Below are 6870 nucleotides of genomic sequence, written 5' to 3'. Positions count from 1 at the left end.
TCACTTAGATAAACATGGACATTTAAATTTGGTCCACTCACCTTAATTAAATGTTGGTCCTTGTGTATGTTCGCCACTACTCCTTCTGTGGTTCGTTCTGCGGAGGAAAAATAAATGTTCAAATTACTACCACAAACAAGTTTTAATTTATGTCACAAGTAAAAAGAACTGGCCAACTCGCCTTCTTGTATACAATTCTCGTCGGCGACGTTTTAATGAGCACTGCTCAGAGTCTGGTAAATAGGAGAGTTAGAGAGAGCGAAAGAAAAGATGGCCGCCAACGCTCTCTCAGAATTGCTGCACTGAGCCAAAAATGCGTAGTATGAATGCTTAGATTATTATAATTTGAAAACAACTAACAAATAATGAATAATTCATTGGTTGTGAATAATATGTAACAAAAATAAAAAAAAAATACGAACAAAAATTACTGTATTGAAGGAGCAGATTAACTTATAATGGTTATTGTTATTATTAAAGAGGAAATAATTTATTATTATTTATATAGGAAATAATTAGTAAATGCATATTATTATAAATTATCAAAAAATAAATAACTATAAATAAAAAGAAAATGCCTAATAGATGCATGGTATTTTAACAATTTTTTTTCTGCAAGTCATTTGACATCCAGCCGAGTGGATGAGAGGAGGGAGAGGTCGGAGAGCTGCTGAGAGCGATGGGGTAATGGCGAAAGAGAGGGTGTAGGAAAAACACGTTACATTCCCGTTATGTACTGCGCATTTAAAAATGTACATATGAAAAGCACCCTAATAACGGCCTGCCAAAAGAATGAACACGAAAAAGAATTGTACAGATGAAAACAGATTAAACGATTTTTTAATTCCAATTTTTGAAGAATAATACGCTTTAATTAATTAATAATTTTTAATAAATAATTTCTTGATGTAAATTTTCAGTTTTAAAAAATTTGTTTATTGTGCAAAACAAAGTCACAAATTGGGTTCTTATTTAAATTCTAATTATTTTGCATTAAAATGTGGACACCTAATTTTCTGTCGATTTCTTGCCAAAAAATTGTGGCAGATAAAATTACAAAATATAAAAAAATTGACAAAGTTTAGATTTTGTTGGATTTTTCCGAAATTGCTGTATGTAGATCGTTAGCTCGGGTTATTGGCAGGGAACCCCGATTCAGCAGAATTGCGATAAAAAACCGCAGTGAAAAATTACTGTTTTCGCAATGAATTCTTCATGCTAGTTTTTGGTGAAAAAATCGTTTTTTGTACAAAACAAAGCCACAAATTGTCCATATGTAGGCTAAAATAGAGCGTTGGGTTCGTTTTTAAATTGTCAATCAATTCGCATTTAAATCTGGACACTTAATTTTTTGTCAATTTTCTGCCAAAAATTGTGACAAAAATATTATAAAATATGTAAAAATTGCCGAAGTTGATTTTCTATCGGATCTTTCCCAGATACATCACATAACATCTTGCTGCTAATTTTCAGTAAATAAAATTCGTTTCTTGTACAAAAAAATTTTTGACCACAAAAAGGTCATCTTTTCGGCAGGGAAACCAGATTTAGCAGAATTGCGGCCGAAAAGCGCATCGAAAAATTACTGTTTTGGCCATAAGATCTTGATGCTAATTTTCGGTCAAAAAAAATCTTTTTTTGTAAAATACAAAGCCACAAATTGTCCATACGTAGAGTGACATACCGCGTTGGGTTCGTATTTAAATTCCCAATTAATTCGCATTAAAATCTGAGCACATAATTTTTTGTAATTCAACTACATGAATATGTATGTGTTTGTGGATTCACGAATTTGTTTTTGTTTTGTTTTGTATATACGTATATGTTATTTACCTTTCTATGTTTTTTCTGTTGGGTATTTTTAGCGTAGTTTGAATATATTGTAAATGTGTGTTAAATTTAAAGAACAACTTTTTCACCCGTTCTTGCTGCTTTTGTTCCATTCACTTAAAAAAACATGCACTTTTAACTAATTTTGTCCACTTATGTATGTATATGTGGATATATACGAATTTATTTATTAAAGAACAACATATTCTTTGTTTGTGTTCTTTTTTTACTTAAAAAAAACTGCACTTTGAACACTTTCGTCGTCTTATGTATGTGTATGTATTTATTTGTTTATTAAATAACAACATTTTCATTCGTTCTTGCTGCTTTAGTTTATTTCACTCAAAAAAAACATGCACTTTTGACAATTTTGTCAACCTATGTATATGTAGGTATTTATTTATTAAGAAACATTTTGGCCCGTTCTTGCTGTTTTTATTTCTTTCACTTTAAAAAAATGAACTTTTAACTAGTTTGTGCACTTTTGTCCACTTACCTGAATTTAATTTTGATCCTTGTGTTTCTACTTTTCTTAAGAGTCGTTTACCTGTGAAAAAATAGGTGCAAGACATTAGATAGAGGTACGTATATTTTCTTTTACATACAGTTACAACAAATAAAACAGGCATGCTGTATGGCAAGGCAAGAATTAACAAGAATTAGCCAACTTACCTTTTTCTAAAGAACATTGCGTCCGCGACGTCCGCCTCCATTGAACACACCGCTCTTAATGAGCACCACTCAATCGGAGATGTGGGAAAGAAGAATTTTATAGCCAGAGAGTGAACACAAAGAAAGAGATACCAATATTAAAAGAGCAAGCACAGAAAGAGAAGAAGGGAGTGAAACGATGCGAGAGGGAGGGTGACAGAGATCATAAGAGAGAGCGGGGTCAGAGAGCTGCTGAGAGTGATACAGTATGGTCGATAGAGAGAGGGGAGAAAAACACGTTACATTCCCGTTATGTACTGCGCATTTGAATATGTACATATGTAAATCAGCCTAATAACGGCCTGCCAAAAAATGAACACGAAGAAAAAAAGAAAAGGAATTGTACAGATGAAAGCAGAAAAAATGGTTTGATTTTTTAATTCGAATTTTTGAAGAATAATACGCTTTAATTAATTAATTTCCAATAAATAACTTCTTGTTGTAAATTTTCAGTTTAAAAAACAAAACAAAACAAAGCCACAAATTGTCCAAATGAAGAGTGATATGCCGCGTTGGGTTCCTATTTACATTTCCCATTAATTCGCTTTAAATTCTGGACTCTTAATTTATTGTCAATTTTTTGCACAAAAATTGTGATAACCACATACAAATTTTGGATCTTTCCGAAATTGCTGTGGATCGTTAGATTGGGTTATTGGCTACACAAATAGGTTAGCTTTTTGGCAGGGAAACCCGATTTAACAGAATTGCGACCAGAACCCGCCGTGACAAATTCCTCTTTTGGTCATGACTTCCTTTTAATGTTTTTTATTTGACTAAAGTTGTTTTTTTATCGAATCCGAATCGACCGAATCGATCAAATTTAAAATCGTGCATTTTTAATTTGTGTCAACATACTTGTGGCAAATATTAATGAAAAAAAAAATTAAAAGATTTTTTGGGTGCCTGACTTACTTTCTTGATGACCATTTTCCGAAAAGATTGTCCTCCAAAACTGGACACTCTAATTTTTTTAAATTTAATATTTTGTAATACAATAAAAAAAATTGTTTTTACCCTTTTATATTGTCGACACTGCAAATCCACAAAACTTATTATTTGAAGGAATTCGCGGTATTTATTTTCTAGTCATTTTTGTGTTTATGTAAATATGTACGCATATGTATGTGTTTGTGGATTTAAGCATTACTTTTTTTTGTTTCATATTGGTGTACACTTTGTGTTTTTTTTTGTGTCTTTTTAGCGTAGTTTAAGTAAGCATTTATTTATTAAAGATTGAATTATTTGTCCGTTTGTTTCTCTTTTAGCTTCTTTCACTTAGATAAACATGGACATTTAAATTTGGTCCACTCACCTTAATTAAATGTTGGTCCTTGTGTATGTTCGCCACTACTCCTTCTGTGGTTCGTTCTGCGGAGGAAAAATAAATGTTCAAATTACTACCACAAACAAGTTTTAATTTATGTCACAAGTAAAAAGAACTGGCCAACTCGCCTTCTTGTATACAATTCTCGTCGGCGACGTTTTAATGAGCACTGCTCAGAGTCTGGTAAATAGGAGAGTTAGAGAGAGCGAAAGAAAAGATGGCCGCCAACGCTCTCTCAGAATTGCTGCACTGAGCCAAAAATGCGTAGTATGAATGCTTAGATTATTATAATTTGAAAACAACTAACAAATAATGAATAATTCATTGGTTGTGAATAATATGTAACAAAAATAAAAAAAAAAATACGAACAAAAATTACTGTATTGAAGGAGCAGATTAACTTATAATGGTTATTGTTATTATTAAAGAGGAAATAATTTATTATTATTTATATAGGAAATAATTAGTAAATGCATATTATTATAAATTATCAAAAAATAAATAACTATAAATAAAAAGAAAATGCCTAATAGATGCATGGTATTTTAACAATTTTTTTTCTGCAAGTCATTTGACATCCAGCCGAGTGGATGAGAGGAGGGAGAGGTCGGAGAGCTGCTGAGAGCGATGGGGTAATGGCGAAAGAGAGGGTGTAGGAAAAACACGTTACATTCCCGTTATGTACTGCGCATTTAAAAATGTACATATGAAAAGCACCCTAATAACGGCCTGCCAAAAGAATGAACACGAAAAAGAATTGTACAGATGAAAACAGATTAAACGATTTTTTAATTCCAATTTTTGAAGAATAATACGCTTTAATTAATTAATAATTTTTAATAAATAATTTCTTGATGTAAATTTTCAGTTTTAAAAAATTTGTTTATTGTGCAAAACAAAGCCACAAATTGGGTTCTTATTTAAATTCTAATTATTTTGCATTAAAATGTGGACACCTAATTTTCTGTCGATTTCTTGCCAAAAAATTGTGGCAGATAAAATTACAAAATATAAAAAAATTGACAAAGTTTAGATTTTGTTGGATTTTTCCGAAATTGCTGTATGTAGATCGTTAGCTCGGGTTATTGGCAGGGAACCCCGATTCAGCAGAATTGCGATAAAAAACCGCAGTGAAAAATTACTGTTTTCGCAATGAATTCTTCATGCTAGTTTTTGGTGAAAAAATCGTTTTTTGTACAAAACAAAGCCACAAATTGTCCATATGTAGGCTAAAATAGAGCGTTGGGTTCGTTTTTAAATTGTCAATCAATTCGCATTTAAATCTGGACACTTAATTTTTTGTCAATTTTCTGCCAAAAATTGTGACAAAAATATTATAAAATATGTAAAAATTGCCGAAGTTGATTTTCTATCGGATCTTTCCCAGATACATCACATAACATCTTGCTGCTAATTTTCAGTAAATAAAATTCGTTTCTTGTACAAAAAAATTTTTGACCACAAAAAGGTCATCTTTTCGGCAGGGAAACCAGATTTAGCAGAATTGCGGCCGAAAAGCGCATCGAAAAATTACTGTTTTGGCCATAAGATCTTGATGCTAATTTTCGGTCAAAAAAAATCTTTTTTTGTAAAATACAAAGCCACAAATTGTCCATACGTAGAGTGACATACCGCGTTGGGTTCGTATTTAAATTCCCAATTAATTCGCATTAAAATCTGAGCACATAATTTTTTGTAATTCAACTACATGAATATGTATGTGTTTGTGGATTCACGAATTTGTTTTTGTTTTGTTTTGTATATACGTATATGTTATTTACCTTTCTATGTTTTTTCTGTTGGGTATTTTTAGCGTAGTTTGAATATATTGTAAATGTGTGTTAAATTTAAAGAACAACTTTTTCACCCGTTCTTGCTGCTTTTGTTCCATTCACTTAAAAAAACATGCACTTTTAACTAATTTTGTCCACTTATGTATGTATATGTGGATATATACGAATTTATTTATTAAAGAACAACATATTCTTTGTTTGTGTTCTTTTTTTACTTAAAAAAAACTGCACTTTGAACACTTTCGTCGTCTTATGTATGTGTATGTATTTATTTGTTTATTAAATAACAACATTTTCATTCGTTCTTGCTGCTTTAGTTTATTTCACTCAAAAAAAACATGCACTTTTGACAATTTTGTCAACCTATGTATATGTAGGTATTTATTTATTAAGAAACATTTTGGCCCGTTCTTGCTGTTTTTATTTCTTTCACTTTAAAAAAATGAACTTTTAACTAGTTTGTGCACTTTTGTCCCCTTACCTGAATTTAATTTTGATCCTTGTGTTTCTACTTTTCTTAAGAGTCGTTTACCTGTGAAAAAATAGGTGCAAGACATTAGATAGAGGTACGTATATTTTCTTTTACATACAGTTACAACAAATAAAACAGGCATGCTGTATGGCAAGACAAGAATTAACAAGAATTAGCCAACTTACCTTTTTCTAAAGAACATTGCGTCCGCGACGTCCGACTCCATTGAACACACCGCTCTTAATGAGCACCACTCAATCGGAGATGTGGGAAAGAAGAATTTAGAGCCAGAGAGTGAACACAAAGAAAGAGATACCAATAATAAAAGAGCAAGCACAGAAAGAGAAGAAGGGAGTGAAACGATGCGAGAGGGAGGGTGACAGAGATCATAAGAGAGAGCGGGGTCAGAGAGCTGCTGAGAGTGATATAGTATGGTCGATAGAGAGAGGGGAGAAAAACACGTTACATTCCCGTTATGTACTGCGCATTTGAATATGTACATATGTAAATCAGCCTAATAACGGCCTGCCAAAAAATGAACACAAAGAAAAAAAGAAAAGGAATTGTACAGATGAAAGCAGAAAAAATGGTTTGATTTTTTAATTCGAATTTTTGAAGAATAATACGCTTTAATTAATTAATTTTCAATAAATAACTTCTTGTTGTAAATTTTCAGTTTAAAAAACAAAACAAAACAAAGCCACAAATTGTCCAAATGAAGAGTGATATGCCGCGTT

General features: G+C 31.6%; 1 long non-coding RNA gene across 1 annotated transcript; it reads right to left on the bottom strand.

The window, feature by feature from the left end:
- Positions 1 to 3899: 3899 nt before the first annotated feature.
- Positions 3900 to 6642, bottom strand: LOC127010927 (uncharacterized). Its single transcript, XR_007763848.1, has 3 exons — positions 6319 to 6642; positions 6143 to 6193; positions 3900 to 3912 (listed from the first exon to the last, which is right to left on the bottom strand). It is a non-coding gene; the product is annotated as an uncharacterized LOC127010927 (long non-coding RNA).
- Positions 6643 to 6870: the final 228 nt, after the last annotated feature.

This window comes from Drosophila biarmipes, chromosome 3L (genome assembly GCF_025231255.1).
Source record: "Drosophila biarmipes strain raj3 chromosome 3L, RU_DBia_V1.1, whole genome shotgun sequence".
Taxonomy (NCBI): Eukaryota; Metazoa; Arthropoda; class Insecta; order Diptera; family Drosophilidae; genus Drosophila; species Drosophila biarmipes.
This window is presented reverse-complemented; position numbering and strand designations above follow the sequence as displayed.